The sequence below is a fragment of the Octodon degus genome, unplaced genomic scaffold (genome assembly GCF_000260255.1).
Source record: "Octodon degus isolate 3935 unplaced genomic scaffold, OctDeg1.0 scaffold00353, whole genome shotgun sequence".
In the NCBI taxonomy this organism is placed as follows: Eukaryota; Metazoa; Chordata; class Mammalia; order Rodentia; family Octodontidae; genus Octodon; species Octodon degus.
In genome coordinates, this window is record NW_004524929.1 from 780,409 (window position 1) to 797,579 (window position 17,171).

General features: G+C 38.1%; 1 protein-coding gene and 1 non-coding gene across 2 annotated transcripts in view; one reads left to right on the plus strand and one right to left on the minus strand.

Moving 5' to 3' along the window:
• The window catches only part of Atrx (ATRX, chromatin remodeler), a 305,544-nt gene that overhangs the window by 192,639 nt on the left and 95,734 nt on the right, over positions 1 to 17,171 (plus strand). The window lies entirely within an intron of this gene.
• LOC111814554 lies at positions 9,167 to 9,295 on the minus strand. The gene has a single exon (XR_002819519.1). It is a non-coding gene; the product is annotated as a small nucleolar RNA SNORA61 (small nucleolar RNA).

Genomic DNA, 17,171 nt, shown 5'->3' on the forward strand with positions numbered 1-17,171 from the left:
AGTTTCAACAACAATTTAAAGCAGGTGTTTCAGGCATTTAAGGTGCTTTTTTGTCTATGAGAAAATGAATAGTAATAAAGAGATTACAGCTCCTTATGTGAAGGTTGATATTTGTCATCTGGTGGCATTCAAAAGAAATCTTTATTTTGTGATAATTTTCTTTTTTTCAGGAAAGTTGAAATGATAGCATAGATGATTCCCATAAAATATTTCCCTGTACCCCTATTATTAATGTCTTACATTGCCATAATCAGTTTCTCAAAACCCAAAAATTGGCAAATTGTTAGCACATCATCATTAACTAAATTGCAAACTAGTTTTTCCATCCAGGGTACCACAGTGCATTCATCTGTCATATCTCCTTACTGTCTTTTGGTCATTCGTATGGTGACTTTTTGCAGCAATTTTTCAGCTTGTTTATTACTGTCTTACCAGTCTGGAGAACTATTTGTCCATATATCCTGTAGAGTGGTCCCTAATCAGAGTTTTTAAAGTGTTTCTTGTGTTTAAAATGAGGGTATAAGTTTTTAAGTGACTATAATAGAGTTTTCAAAGTACCTTCTTTGTTATCATTTTAAAAGATACATGATATCCATATGACATAAATGATGATGTTATTCTGTCATTTGTTTGTATTAGTATGAACTAATTTTTAATGCATATTGAACCATAAACTAAGGTTCTTTTGTTATTCAGATCGTTTCACTTTGGCCTTTGGAAGTTTTCTTAAGTTAATTTCTGTATCCCTTTGATGTATCCCCACATATTTTTTTGTTCTTGAGAAGTTCATTACCTTCTAGTAAAATAAGACCCTGCAGGTCCATGTTATATTGCCCCCATGTCCAGAATGTGCCATTTCACCCATTACATCATGGATCGTTTTATTGAAAAATGTCATTTCTTTCTCTTTTTTTAAAAAAAATGTATTTAGTACAGGGACTACAGGGTTTCACTGCACAGATCAGACTTGTAGTGATCTTCCTGTTTTCAGCCTCCCGAGTGCTATTATTACAGGCATGTGCCACCACTCCCAGTCTCAATTGCAGTCTCAACATGGCTTGGGGGGTGGACCTGGCACGAGATGCCGGGGATTGAACCCTGTCTGTTTGACTTTCAAAGTAGGCACTTTAGTCTGCTGAGCTATCTGGCTGGCCTAGCAAATGTCATTTCTGAGATGTAGGCACTGTGTATGTTTGTTGCTACAAGTGTCATTGCTTCTAGGATTTCTCAGCGGACAGAGCTAGATTATGATGTATGCATGTATTTTAATTCATATGTCTATGTGTATGTTACAAGCAACCATAATGTTGCCTTCATTTTTAATGTAGTACCCAAGGTTCATTTTATCCTTTTCCTTAATTACTGTCTTGCCTTTCTAACACTGAAAATTTTAGTTCCCACCATTTACTGGCTTTGGACTTCTTTGTTCAGCCTCTTTTATATGTAAGGCAGTTTCAGAATTGTTCCTTTGTACTACTGTGAGAAACAAATGTATTAACTAGAATACAGTGTTTATGATTCCTTTTTGCTATAATTTTATAATTTCCAGTTAAAATATCATTTTTCAAAGTTATATGTCAGTTCCTTTTTTATGTCACTTCCTTTTTTGTTAATTGCTTACATATTTTTTTCATTGTAAAGTGAAGTTCATTGAATTTTGATTAAGAAACATCAATTTATAACCTTTTTTATTATAGTCCTTTTTTTCCTAAAAGCAACTGTGTAATTGTTTGTTGAGTCATTCTGAGCAGTTATTTATTGTGTTAATCTGACTAGTAATCTGCATTTTCCTATGTATAGTGTAATGATTTGAGTTGTTCTTTGTGGAAAAATATATATAACATAAAATTATCCTTACGAGTATAGCATGCAATTCAGTGGTATTTAGTATATTCACAGTTCTTTGTTACCATCACAGTTATTCCACTGAATTCCAGTACATTTTTATCATCTTGTAAAGAAACCCTGTACCTGTTAGTACTTATTCTCTTATGCCTTTTCCTCCATTCCCTGCAAGTACTAATCTGCTTTCTGTGTCTAAAGATAGAATATTAAGTATTTGTCATCTTTCACTTAGCTTGATATTTCCAGCATTGAACTATATTATAAAATGTATCAGTATATTTTATCCCTTTGCACTGTCAAATAATATTTCATTGTATGTATAGTGTATCAGTTTGGTTTTCTGGGGAAGAAAAGATATAAAATATATGATGTATAAAGTATTACCAAGGATCGGCCAAATAGCTCAGCGGATAAAGCACTTGCAAGCAGGCACAGGGGCCAGGGGTTTGATCCCTGGCCCTGTCATGGTGGTGCGCGCCTGTAATCCCAGCTTTTGGGAGACTGTAAACTGGCAGGTCACTATGAGTCCGATCTAGTAGTGAGACCCTGAACACCCTGTAGACCTTTTTCTAAAATTTTATTTATATAAGTAGGCTTTATAGTAGCCACCTGAAGAAGACTCAAGTGTGGAAAGATGCAAAAGCATGCTGTAGAGTGGGAGGATCCAGTTGAAAGTCGAAGGCCTGGAGCTCACTGCAGAAATATGTATGAGTGGCAAAGGGGTTGTGCTAGAAATCTAGAGATAGAATTTCAAAGGCAGGAATCCGAAACAAGACTTACTTTTTCTTTGCCTTTGTACTATGTCCATTACATCCTGGCTACAAGCTTCAAGTTGACATCACAGTCACCTATCATGTTCTATCCCTTGTCAGCTTGATGAGCAGGCACTTTCCCTTAATTCATACTTAGTCTCCAGATGCAATAACAAGTTCATCATTATGCCAAACATGCTACAAGTGTCCTGTGTACAAGCAGAAGCACACTAAGTCCCTCCCCAGAATACAAGGTAAAACTTTACTTTTGGTAATGCTTATGCCTGACATTGTCTAATTTAAACATTATAATTCAGTGTAGGTTTAGCAGTATTTAAGAACCAATATTACTTGTGCGAACATTATGTTACAAAGGAAAAAAATGGAGATATGTGCGCAATATATGTGTACATATGCACAAGTGAATTAGCAAAAGAGAAAAAGTACAGTCCTTGTTTCTATAGCTGGTCACGCGATGATAGTTTGATAACTACCTTCTATCCATTTTGTACTGTCTTGGCTTTTAGCAAATATCTCAGCATATCTGTCTGTTTTTCCTGGTGGAGTAATGCATACCTTCATTTATGAAGGTTCTGAGCTACTTTTCATCCTACCTCGATTAGGGTGTTTTAGTAGTTTCCCATTGATCTTAATTACAGCAAGATAACACAGACGAGTCCCCTAAGAGATCTCTGCACCAAGTATAGTCTTCCTTTTAAAAAACTTAATCATTCATTCATTCATTCATTCATTTTTTTATTACCAGGTCTCACTATGCAGTTCAGACTCATAGTGATCCCCCTGTCTCAGCCTCTCAAGCATTGGGATTACAGATGTGAGCCACCACGCCCAGTTTCGGGGCTGGCATATCATGTTGTACTGGGGGTTGATCTCGGGTCCTTGTGCTTGTCAGGCAGGCGCTTATGGATGAGTCACCTGTATAGCTCCTTTTCACCTTGTTTTCTCTCAGGCATCAGGGACCCAAAATGACCAACTGAAATTTTAGCTACAGTTCCATGAAATCACTGTTGTGCTTAATGGTACCTTTCTTCCCCCATCTGGAACTAAGATTTCTATCCCAACAGAGTGTAAGTTTGGAGAAATAGGAAGCAAACTTTTACTAATTTGCTGACTAGGGGTAATGGTGAGTGGTGCCTTTCTCACTTATACCCTCTGATATTTCTACCTGTAAAGCCTGGATGTTAAGAGACACAGTACCATGTAGTGGATGCTGATTCAAAAGATACAATCTTTTGAAGAACCTTTCCCAGCCCTGCAAGTTATTGCCAACTTGCCTACACTGTAACTATCTTCAAAGGGCCATTCTACCTTTGTGCCATTCCACTTGCTTCTGGGTGGTGAGGAATGTAAGACTACTGAACTGCGTAAGTATGAGCCCATTGCCTCACCTCCATTGCTGTAAAATGTGTTTCTTTGTGAGAGATAATGCTATGTAAGATACCATAATGGTGGATAGGCATTATATAAGCCTGCACATGATAATTTTTGTAGAATTACATGCAGGGACTGAAAATGTATATGCATAATGTCTGTGCCAGTAAGGACAAAGTGCTGTCCTTCCCATGATGGAAGCAGTCCAATATAATCAACCCACCACCAATTCACAGGCAGATCACCCTGAAGAATGGTGACACACCAGGGACTCAGTGTTGGTCTCTGTACTGGCATATTGGGCATTCAGCAGTGGCTGTAGCTATATCAGCCTTAGTGAGTGACAGTCCATTTTTGCTCATTCCATGCATAACATCTATCCTTGCCACCATTGCGGGTTTGTTCAGGAGCCCTTTGGGCCTTGACGGGTGGCTGAGGAGAAAGATTGGCTGCTCATAAAGTCCTCTTAGGTTACTTTTTAGTATGCATTTACATGGGACACAGATATATCTACATTGTTAGCCTATATGGAGAGGTCATGTCTCTTCCACAAATCTCCTTGTTACCAGTTTTTCAGTAATGTTCCTTCTGATTCCTTACCAATCCAGCCAGAATATTGGCCGAAGCCCATGAATCAGTATATAGTCGGCACATCTGCCCATTTTTTTTTTTTTTGTTCCTCGAATGCCTTCAGGGCACTTTTGGCCAGCTGGAGAGGTGTGAGGTTCGAACTCCAGCAACCTGAGGCTGACAGCTTTGTGGAAGCAGCCACTTAAAGGCCTGAGCTAGGGCCAGGCCCCCTGCCCATTTTTAGTACAGGCAAAATATACACCATGTGCAATGCCTAGAGTTCTGTCCAGCTCGAAGATTTCCTGAATTTCTGGGCCTTGATTGTTGTATGCCTTGGTGTAGATTTATTTTGATCATGGCTGTTTGTAGTTCTGTATGCGTCATGTAGTTGTGTGTCAAATTGTACGTTTGGGGAGTTTTCTGCCATTTCTGTGAAGAGGTTTTCTATGGCTTTTGCACTGTCTCTACCTTCCTCATTGACTCAAATCAGTCTTTCTACTATACAGTGGAGTACTACTTTGTCATAAAGAAGGATAAATTTGAGGCATTTCTAGGTAGGTGAACGCAACTTAAGACCATACTCTTAAATGAAATAAGTTCAGTTCACATATTCAAATATTGCATTGTCTCCCTGGTATGAGAGACTGGAAAAATAGAGAACCAAAGTGTAAAATAGATACTGTAAAGCAGAAATTATTCAGAAGCAAAGGGAAATTAAGGTGGGGGAAGAGAAGGAAGGTAAAAGGCAAGGACAGAAAATAAAACCAATACCCCAAAACTGAAGCATGATAAAATGGAAGCATAGTTTTGTAAATCGGGAGGGAAAGATGGGTTGAAGGGAAGAGGCAGGATTGGGAAAAAAAAGGAGTCAAAATATATCATGTATGGGTACAAATTCCCTAAATGTACCAGTACACTAAATTTAGAAAAAATTATTTTTACCAGTATCCTTCAGGGATGTCTTGAAATGGGGCTGCTGTGCTATAGCTGTCCACTTTCAGGTGGTGCTTCCATATTGTATAGAGCTATTTTAAGCCAGGTCCTATTCTTTTGTTCATCTTTCAGCTGATCATATGATTCTACCGCATGAGGCCATGCTGGGAGACAGAAGCCAAAATATCAGGAGTAGGAACCATGGGCATTTGGTTGACTTCTTGATGTAACTTACTTGTGTCTTCCAGACTTTGTCAGATGTGATCACATATATACCACTTCCGTTTAATAATGGATTGTTGCTGTGCACATCCAACTTCATGCCTTAGTGAATCAGATAATACCCAGCTCATGATGGCCATCTCTGGTTCTATGTTAACTTGGTACATCAAGCATTTATTTTTCACACTACTAAGGGATAGCAGACAGGCATTTTGCAAAGGGGGAGTTGTCTGTAGATGATGTAAGAGCCCTGCTCCAAAATCCTGAAGTCTTGATGTGTGATGTAACTATGGGGTCCTGACAAAGACCCGAAACAGCATCCCTGTGTTCATTGACAACTGAAGTACCATTTGATCTGGTGAATCCTAAATTCTAAATACTCAAGCACCCCTCCTGGTAGCCTGGAGCTATTGTGTAGAACCTTGTCTTCTTCTGGGGTCCACTCCAAACTAGCACTTGTATGAGGTACTCAGTGAATGGGCTTGAACAACACAATAATAACTACATGTTTATTTATTCCCATCGTTCAGTGAATAGTTAGGTTTTTTTTTTCTATTTTGAGGCTGTTGTGAATAAAACTGCTTGTGAATTTTCATAGATATGTCTTTATTTATGCATGTTTCTTTCCTTTTTAGGGTATATTCCTATGTATGGAACTGCTGGGTTACATGATAACTTTATGTCCAACCTTTTGAGAAAATGCCAGTTTTTCATTGTGACTTTTTCATTCCATCTTCTTACAATCAGTACATAAAGTTTTAAGTTTCTCCACAGTTTGGCCAGTATTTACTGCTTTTATCATATCTACTTTGGTGGATATGAAGAAATGCCTTGAGGTTTTTATTTTTTACTTTCATTATGACTAATTATGTTTAGCCTTTTTTCATGTGTTTATTGGTCTGTTCTTTTTGGAGAAATTTCTGTTCAAAGTCCTTTTCCATGGCCAGCCAGATAGCTCAGCAGATCAAAGTGCCTGCTTTGGCAGAGCGTAGTGGCTGGGGTTCGATCCCCAGGGTGCTGTGCCAGCCTCACCCCTGGGGCGTGTTGAGGAGGCGATTGAGACTGGGTGTAGTGGCGTGCTTTTGTAATCCCAGCACTTTGGAGGCTGAAAACAGGAGGATCACTATGAGTCTGATATATGTAGTGAGACCCCTATACACCCTGTAGACCCTGTCCTAAAATTCATCCTAAAAGTCCTTTTCCTATTTCATAGTGAATTACTATTATTGATTTTATAAAAGCTTTTTATATAGCATGTTATGTGTGGTTATATAATTTGCATGTATTTCCTCTTAGTCTGTGAGTTGTCTTTTTTCTTCCTTTGTAAGCTAGCTAGCTAGCTTCCTAGCTTGCTTCCTTGCTTGCTTGCTTGCTTGCTGCCTGCCTGCCTGCCTGCCTGCCTGCCTGCCTGCCTGTCTGCCTGCCTGCCTGCCTGTCTGTCTGTCTTTCTGTCTTTCTGTCTTTCTTAGTGGTACTGGGGACTGAACTCAGGACCGTGCACTTGCCAGGCAAGCACTTATTCTACTGAGGTATCTCTCTGGCTGCATATTTTTATTTAAAAGCTTAAAAAATTTATTGAACTTTCATCTGTTTCTTCTTTTGTTAATTGTTTATTTGATGCATTTCCACAAATTCATTGCTTATTTCAAGGTCACAAATGTTGGCATCTATGTTTTATTTGAAATGTTTCATAGTTTTAACTCAAAATTTGTGTCTCAGAGTTTGGGTGAATTTTTTTGTGTGGTAAAAAGTAGGTATTCAATGTTTTACTAAACATATGTTAGGAAAAGCAATTGTTACTCCTGACTTTGGAAAGTTTTACTTTCTTTGCATTAATTTTGATATTAAGTGATGTTCTATAATAGATGTCTTTTTAAAGGTTAAGTTCTACATTGAGTTTGTTTTATTTTGTTTGATAATAAATACCTGCATTACCCTTGTTTGGACCTAAAGTTAGCCTTTGTCTTTTCATTAGATTTTACTGCAATCTCATTGAAAAACTTGCCTTACCCCTGCCCCTGGCCCTGGCCCTGTTCTTGTCCTGCCCTCCCAGTCCCATCTTTCTTTAGTATGGTATAGTAAATAGAAAAAGTAGAGGTTGCTTGATGTGGCATACCTATATTTATTTCAAAAACTATGTGCACTGCAACAAAAATGTTACAGGATTCACGATTTATAACATGTTAGGAAGGATATATTAAAATATAGTAAGTTCTAAGATTTAATGGTATGACTTTTGTATCTCCTTTCTTTCTACATCTACATTATCGAATTCTGAGTAGTATTTAAACATTTATTAGAAAGGATCTGATACACATAATGGTCAATTTCCCAGTATTATGTTTTTGTTTTTCCCTAGTTTGTCTGATTTAGGGGGCACATTGATGATAGTGAAGAATGATATAAATTACACCTGGATATGGGAAGACCTGGTTTCCTGTGTTATGTAATTGAAGATTGAGACAAAATATCAGACGCAGTTAGGCAGTATCAGCTAACAGACTTTCAAGGGTGAGATTAGGTTATAAACTGGGAAGAGTAGCCTATTAAATGAGAAATCTGGAAAACTGGGAGTGTATATTAGAACAGGAATTATTTAGTGCTACACGGAATTATTAGCAGTGTTCATCTTTTTTTTTATTTTTAGAAAGTTTTATTTCTAACCATTTTAAAGATAATACACTTCCATTGTAAGAAACATGGAAAAATCAATACAAAATATTCAATAAGTGTTCATCTTTTTTTTAGTAGTGTTCATCTTTGAACTTAGCTTCTCTGGTTATTGCTGTGTAATTGTCATTAAAATCTTTATAGCAACTGTGACAACTGTCATTTTGTTATAGTACTTTCATGGACTCGGGTTTGGGACTGGCTTTCTGGACAGTTCCGATTATTTTATCAGCTTTTTTTTCTTAATATTTTATATTTTTAAAAAATCCACCAATAGGTGGCAATGTAACATAGTGGAAAACTTGATACTTAAATGTAATACTAAACAGTACTATGTATCTTTTGTACTCTAACCTAGTTATTTGGCAATTATATTTTCCTACTTGATGTACTTTAATTGATCTGGTAGAATTTTCTAATTCACATTATTGATTTTGGAAGGATATTTTATGGTTTTTAGCTTCAGAGCATATAATCTATTTGAGAGAGTGTGTGTGTGTGAGCAAGCAGATTTGTGTATTTGTACAGTATTCAAAATTCTGTTTAAGCAATATGTAATTTTATAAAATATGAATAGATTTTCTTAGTGCCTTCAGTGGTCTTTCAATCAGGCTTGAATTTTAAATGGAATTTTTGAAAAATGCACTTCCAAAGCCCTAAAATAAATGAGCATTAGAAATGAGATGAGTTTTCAACATATATCTAGGCAAATTAGCCATATAAAGGAATGGTAGGAGTAGAGAAATCATGATTATATTTATGAATGAATAGATTTTTTTTTACCCTGTTTGGTAGTAGCCTGCATTTTCTGTAACAGAATATGTCTGTGAGGCCAGTTTCAGCATTCCTTTTCCTCCTTTATGACCACCAAGACCAGTGTTCAGATCCAGTGGGAAAGGGAACTGGAGGGTTGAATGAGTAGAATTTAAAGGCATCTTAGGTGCTGAGCTGATAAAAATAATAAAACTTCATAAATCAATTTTTATAGCCATACTCATTTATATTAGTCTTTTAAATTATGTTTGTTGGGGTGGAGAGATGGCTCAGTAGAATAAGCACTTGCCTGGCAAGAGCAAGGGCCTGAGTTCAATCCCCAGCTCAGCCAAAAAAAAAAAAAAAAAAGTTTGTTGATTCATTTTAGGTATACATGATGATCACAGTCATATGAAATTTATATAAATTGAAAAAATTTTAGTTTTTAAAATTAATTTTTGTTGGTACATTTTAGATGTACATAATGATCACTTTCATCATAGAAAATTTGTACCTCTGCATAATATAACTTAGATCCCCCCGTTCTCCTACCTTCCCTTCAACCCCTCCTCGACACTCTACTTAGAAAGCTCTGTTTCCATGTTTTTTTAAACTTTTCTTTCCTTCCCTCCTCCTTTTTTCCTTGTTCTCCTCCCCATTCAAACATTTTATTCCTATTTCAAATATTTTCTTTTTTTGGTTGTTTTGTTGTTTGTTTGTTTTTTGCAGAACCGGGGATTGAACTCAGGCTCTTGCTCTTGCCAGGGAAGCACTTATTCCACTGAGCCATCTCCCTGGCCTCTCTATTTCAAATAAATGTATTTCAGAATACATTTTGATTCTCATGTAGAGTTTTCTGTTTCTCACACCAGAGAAACAGTGTAGTATTCATACATGCATGTCTGATTTATTTCACTTAAGAGTGTGGACTGAAGGAGCATCCATTTTCCTTGAAATGTCTTGAGCTCAACCTTCTTTATCGCAAAGTAATACTCCATTATATTTAAAAAGATCACATCTTCTTTATCCATTTACCAGTTGATGGATACTTGGGTTGTTTCCAAGATTTGGCTATTACAAACTATACTGCTATAAACATAGGTGTGCATAGGTTGCTGCAGCATGATGCTTTTAATTCTTCTGAAAAGTACCCGGAAGGGGAATGGCTAGGTAAAATGGAGCCTCTAGTCCTAGTTGTTCTTTGTATTTTTTTAGGGAAGGCTGTACAGGGCATTCAAGGGCCTCACTAGTAGATCGGACTCATAGTGATCTGCCTGTTTACAGCTTCCCATAGAGCTGGGATTACAGGCGCATACCACTGTGCCCAGTCTCAGTTGCCATCTCAGCGGGCCCTGGAGGTGGGGGGCGATGGCAAGTTAGTTTTTCTTTTTCCATAATGGGAGTTGAACTCAGGACCTTGGGCTTGCTAGGTAGGTGCTTGTGCCACTGAGCTATATCTCCAGCGCTCCTCCTAGTTTTTTTGAGAGATCTTGCATTGAGAGATTTTTGAGGAATCTCTCAGCCACTGTGATTTCACAGTTGTTGCATTTCTCAGTAATCTCACCAAGAGTGGATAAGGGTTCCTTTTTGCCCACAGCCCCACCGACATTTGTTTGTTTGACTGATCTTTTCTTTTCTTTTCTTTTCTTTTCTTTTCTTTTCTTTTCTTTTCTTTTCTTTTCTTTTCTTTTCTTTTCTTTTCTTTTCTTTTCTTTCTTTCTTTCTTTCTTTCTTTCTTTCTTTCTTTCTTTCTTTCTTGGTGGTACTAGGGATTGAACTCAGACCCTTGTGCTTGCCAGGCAAGCACTTATTCTACTGAGCCATCTCCCCAGCCCCCCTGATGTTTTCTTAAAGGCTTTCTCTAAATTCCTTTTCTTCAACTTTGTAAATCTTCACTGTTGCAATTCTCCCTGTATTTTCTATAAAATGATTTCCAAGTATAGGTATTTTCAAGTTCCAGTCCTTTATTTCTGTCCTGAAAATATGTTTTCTAGTTAATTGAAATGGCCCCGTTTTAGTCATTAAATTCTTTCTGTTTGTGTGATGTGCTTTCACTGTCTGGCCTTGAACTCCTGGATTCCAGCAATCCTTCTGACTCAGCCTCTGAAATAGTTGACACTACATGATATATGCCATTATACCTGGATTAAACATAAATATTGTTCAATTAAAAAAAATTCACTGTGAGAAAATGTAGTAGAGGGCCAGCCAAATAGCTCAGTGGATTAAAGCACCTGCAGGCAGGGGACGGGTTCCATCCCTGGGCCTGCCGTGCTGGCCCTGCCCCTGGGGAGCGTTGAGACAGCAGTGGAGACTGGGTGTGGTGGTGTGGGCCTTTAGTTCCAGCTCTTGGGAGGCTGTAAACAGGCGAATCACTACCAGTCTGATCTAGTAGTGAGACCCTGAACACCCTGTAGACCCTTTCCTAAGATTCAGAAAAAAAAAAAAAGAAAATGTAGTAGAAATTCTTGTTTGTGGTATATACTTTTCTAGATTATATGCTGCATTCTGTTTTCCAGTATCTTATTGAAGATTTTCGTGTCTGTGTTTATTAGGGAGATTGACCTGTAGTTCTCTTTTCTAGTTTGATCCTTTTTTGGCTTTGGTATTCAGGAATGAATTTGGGAAGATTGCTTACCTTTTAATTTCATTAAAGAGTTTAAGAAAGTAATGGCATTTGATCTCTTCTAAATTTGTTGTAGAATTCAGCAGTGAATCTGTCAGGGCCTGGATTTTTTTTTTTTATTGTTACTGTTTTAATTGTCAGGCCGGGGAGATGGCTCAGTGGAATAAGCGCTTCCCTGGCAACTGGCAAGCACAAGGGCCTGAGTTCAATCCCCAGTTCTGCCAAAAAAAAAAAGTGTTTTAATTGTCTTTAGTTTCATTGATATATATTACTTGGTTTTTTTATGTATTTAGTATAGGGTCTCACTACACAGATCAGACTTGTAGTGATCCCTCTGTTTTCAGCCTCCCAAGTGCTGGAATTATAGGCATGCTACCACATCCAGTCTCAGTCTACATCTCGGGGGGTGGGTGGGGAAGGTGGGACCAGCATAGTACACCTGGGATCGAACCTGGTCACTGCACCTTTAGTCTGCTGAGCTATCTGGCCAGATATATATTATTTGATTGTTGCAGGGTCTCACTATGCAGCTTGGATTTGGGTGATCTTCCTGCTTTCAGCCTCCCCAGTGCTGAGATTACAGGTGTGCACCACTATGCCTTAGATTCTGTGGCCAGCTTAGCCTGCCCTGGGGGTGGGGCTGGCACAGCATGTGGTACCGGGGATCAAACCATTGGCCTTGTGCTTGCTTAAGCAGGCACTTTAGCATGCTGAGGTTTCTTGCCATACCCCCATTGACTGATACTGATTTGCTTAGTTTTATATTTTTTTGTTTTAGCCTTGGTAATTCATAGGTTTCGTTCTTCATTTTCCATCATATTAGAATAGTAGGTATTGATGATCTTCTGGACTTCAGCAGGATCTGTTGTAATTTCACCCTTCTCATTCCTAAGTACATTTTTTTTTTGAACCAGGGATTGAACTCAGGTTCTTGTGCTTGCCAGGGAAGCGCTTATTCTACTGAGCCATCTCCCCGGCCCTCCTAAATACATGGATTTGAGTATTCCCACCCCTTTTGATAGATTTGGCTGATTGTCAATTTTATTTATTCATTCAAAGAACCAACTCTGATTCATTAATTCCCTGTGTTGTTTTATTAGTGTCTGTGGCATTAATTTTTGTTCTGATCTTTGCAATTCCCTCCTTTGTATGAGCTTTGGGATTGATAAGCTCTTGTTTCTCTTTCACTCCAAATTCAGGAACAAGACAGGGGCGTCCACTGTTACCACTCTTATTCAATCTAGTTATGCAAACAGCCACAGCTATTAGACAAGAGAAAGAAATAAAAAGAAGAATAGGAAGGGAAGAATTTAAATTGTCATTATTTATGAGTTCAGAGCCAGGGTAAACTACATAGCAAGCTTTTGCCCTAAAAAAACTCAAGAAAGAAAGAAAAGGGTTCTCTTTTGTTACTTTTTATGTATGCCATTCCCATGAATCCATGGCTCTCTGCCCTGCCACCCTACCTTGGATCCTGCTGACCAAGTGCTAAAACCTCCACAAACTGTCAGCTAAATAAATCTTTCCTCCTTTAACACCGGGTGTTGGGAAGTTTCTACTGGGAAGAAACATGGCTTTTGGACTCTTAATGATGATGGAGCCCAATATGACTCCATATATACAGATGATATATGTTTTGTCTTGGCAGAAAATTGTCTGCATTTTGCTTTTGTCCATAGATTTTGCCTGAGACCGAGATTAAGGTTGGTGGACTAATCTAGCAGAACAAATTTTAAGGCCGTTGAATGTTGAGGTGGTGACATGGCTATTGTGGTTTTTTTTTTTTTTTTTTTTTTTTTTTTTTTTTTTTTTTTGTGGGACCGGGGCTTGAACTCAGGCCCTTGCACTTGCCAGGGAAGCGCTTATTCTACTAAGCCATCTCCCTGGCCCCATGGCTATTGTTAGAGGCTTTTACCCAGATTTATGTTTAGAATCAAGAGCAAAGAGCACACCAGAATGATTTAAAATGTGAGTTTGTCTGGAAGGAAAGCTCCAGTAAAGCCTATGGACTGCAAAAATAAAGCAGAGGAGATCTTGATTACTAATTAGGAAGAGGAGACTAGAAAAGATGGCCTGAGTATATCACAAGAAGCAGTAGGACTCTGCCCTTTTCAGTCTCAAAATTACAAAATTGAAAGACTTTGCTGTGAGAGAAATGCTTTAGAACACCATTTTCCAGAATGGCAATACAAAAAAAAAAATTGGTCCTCAGAATTGGATTCAGAGTGAGCAATTCCCACATTGGATCCATACAGCAGACAGAAGCCTGGCTATTGCTCTAGGTGACCTTGACATCATTCACATAGTGTTGGTGTTAGGCACATGAAGATTGTAAGAGTTGTAGGGTTAGAAAGGCTTCCAACCATATTTCAGAGGAAGGCCTGTAAGGCTAGGCAATGTTCCCCAATAGGAGCAGTGTGTTAAACTATGAGTGTAAAGCTAAATGTGAAGTGGAGACCTGAGATGTTTTGAAAAGCCAGCAGCCTTTGTCATCTTAAGGCAACGTGCAAGAGAGAAGCTGTGGGAGCTACAACCACAAGTGCCATAGGGGTGGAGGCACCCAAACCCTTTAGAGCTTGCAGTTGTCACAGATTGCCTTGGATGCTAGATATAGATGCTTGGATCTTGGATATAGAACTATAGGACTTAATATTTGTCCTGCTGAATTTTGGACTTGCTTTGTCCCATTCCTTTGTATCCTTGTTTATAACTTTTTAAATATATATTTAGGGAAGGGTCTATAGGGTGTTTAAGGTCTCACTTCTAGATCAGACTCAGTGATCTGCCTGTTTACAGCCTCTCAAGAGCTGGGATTACAGGTGTGAGCCACCACGCCCAATCTCAAATGCCTTCTCAGTGCACCCCCGGGGGTGGAGCCAGCAGGGCCGGTTTGCTGGCCCCTGTGTCTGCTTGCAGGCACTTTAATCTGCCGAGCTACTTGGCTGGCCCTCTGTAACTTTTGGAATGGAAATGTATATATTGTGCTATTGAATGTTGGCAGTGTTTAACTTTCTTTTCATTTGTTCAGGGGCTTACAGCTAAGTGTTTGCCTTACGTCTTGGAGAGACTTGGGACTTGGATTATTCACAAATGCTGAAACTATTAGAACTTTGCAAGTCCTATGTACTAGGGCTAAATGCCTTTTATATGAAGGAATGTACTTGAGTTTTTGGGGTACCTGGGGCAGAATGTCATAGTTTGTATCTAGATGTGACTACAGTACTTCATGTGATCATGAGGGGCTGACCTTTGCGTAGGTGGCCAAATCTGTTTGTGATTGGTTTATTGTGTAGTGCTGGGATTGGGTATATGAATAACGCACCTGCCCTCAGACCTAGCCGGTCACACAATGTAAGGAGCGAAAGGCTTGTCTCTCCCCTTTGCTCTTGTTATTTTTGATATCTTCTGCTGCCTTCAAAAGTTGCTCCTCTGCCATGCCACCCATCTTTATAGCCAGCTAATTATGGATTGAAACCTTGACAAATTGTGGGCTAAATATACCTTTTCTTCTTTAAAAGATAAAAAATTTATACAGTAAAACTCCTGAAATTAATGGGGAGCTTATGTTTCCAGAGCATCTAGAGATTGTGAAAGGCACAAATTTCAGGTATGTTCACAAAAGTGCCTATTTTTATATTTTAAACCCTAAACATGCCCGGTCTCCTGACATGAAGTAATTTAATTAAAATACTGTATTCATAAAACCATAGAAGGTACAGGTGTTTTGGTGGTATCTTAGGGATTTTTTTTTTTTTTGTGGAACCAGGGATTGAACTCAGGCCCTTGCGCTTGCCAGGGAAGCACTTATTCCACTGAGCCATCTCCCCGGCCCCATCGTAGGGATCTTATCACTTTAAGAAAAATAAAACTGAGAACCTCAAGATAGCTAAAGGTGGCTGGTGCATTTGCTAGAGAAGGGTTACAGAGCAAGAGCTAATTAGCAGTGAGGAGGACTGAGTAATGCTCTTGGATTGACTACTTGCATGTTGCTCCCTCCCTCCACTTCGCAGGATGTTTGAGGTTTTGGCGAAATTGAGGGGGTTTCCATGAACAGTTGTTAATTAGGGTCTAAGGAAAAATTTACAAATGACTGAGCCTGTCAACGCTGAACTGTGACTTTGTGAGGCTGTGTACACATGTATGCATAGATAAAATCAGTCTATACATAGGAACATGATATAGATGAGTAAGCGACTTATCTGGATGGGGATAAGTGAGTTCAGTTAGGTTTACCTTGTGATTTTCAACTTTATAATGCTGTGGGAATGGTGAGCATTCAGTAGAAGTTTGGCTTGAATTTCAGAGTTTTGATATTTTCCTGGGCTCATTATGATTGGTAAGATACATTCTTGTACTGTGAACCGTAGCTCTCAGTCATCTGTGTGCTCCTAGGGTAGACCACCAGCACTTGATATTGTATTATATTAAGCTGTGATGTGTTGTAGAGTTCCTTGGGGTCTTAAGAGCATCTTCAGTTTATGAGCTTACCAGAAGATAACTTTATTGTAAGTCAAGGAGCATCTATATTCTGCATCTAGATTCTTTTAATAATATATTTCTCATGCATTTCATGGCTTGTGCATACAGATACACATATTCAATTTTTACTGTTTAAATTACTCTATGAAATCATAACTTAACTTCCTTTAGTAGACCACTTTCTTTGCAAGCTTGTGGATTGTTTTTAATTGTTCCCTATAACACACAAAGCTACTGGTAACATTCTTTTATGTATCTTTGGGCACTTTGGAAGTACAACTTTGGGATAAATTTTTAGAAACTGAAATACAGGTTAAAGTACTTACAAAGTTTATGTGCTGTTATGTATGATAAAACTGATAGAATATTTTGATAGCAATTTAAATTCCCAGGAAAACTACATACTGGTACCCATTTCATCACACACTTGCAGCATAAATAATACATAGCTTTATAATAGGAAACTAGATACAGGTTTTATTTTGGAAACCTTTTTTTTTTTTTTTTTGTGGAACTGGGGATTGAACTCAGGCCCTTGCCAGGGAAGCGCTTATTCCACTGAGCCATCTCCCCAGCCCCTAAAAACCATTTTAATAACAAAATTTTTTGTTTACTATTATTTGTAGCTCTGAGTCCTGAATAATAATTGTATTTACTATCATACTGAGAAAGTTGGTGCTTAAAGTCTTCTAGAACGTGAATTTTCTCTAATGTGTAACAAATGGGTGATAATTTGACAGCTGCTATTTAGATCAATATTCAAGTAATATGTGTGTATATGATAACTAGCAAGTAAATTGTGGAGGTAAGATGCTTTTATAAAAAAATCCCTTTTTACAAAACCTATACAATTTATTTTTAGAAAGTCACTCAGATGTGAGATCTTTTATAAGAAGTAAGATTTTTTATTTTCCTCAATCATACCATGT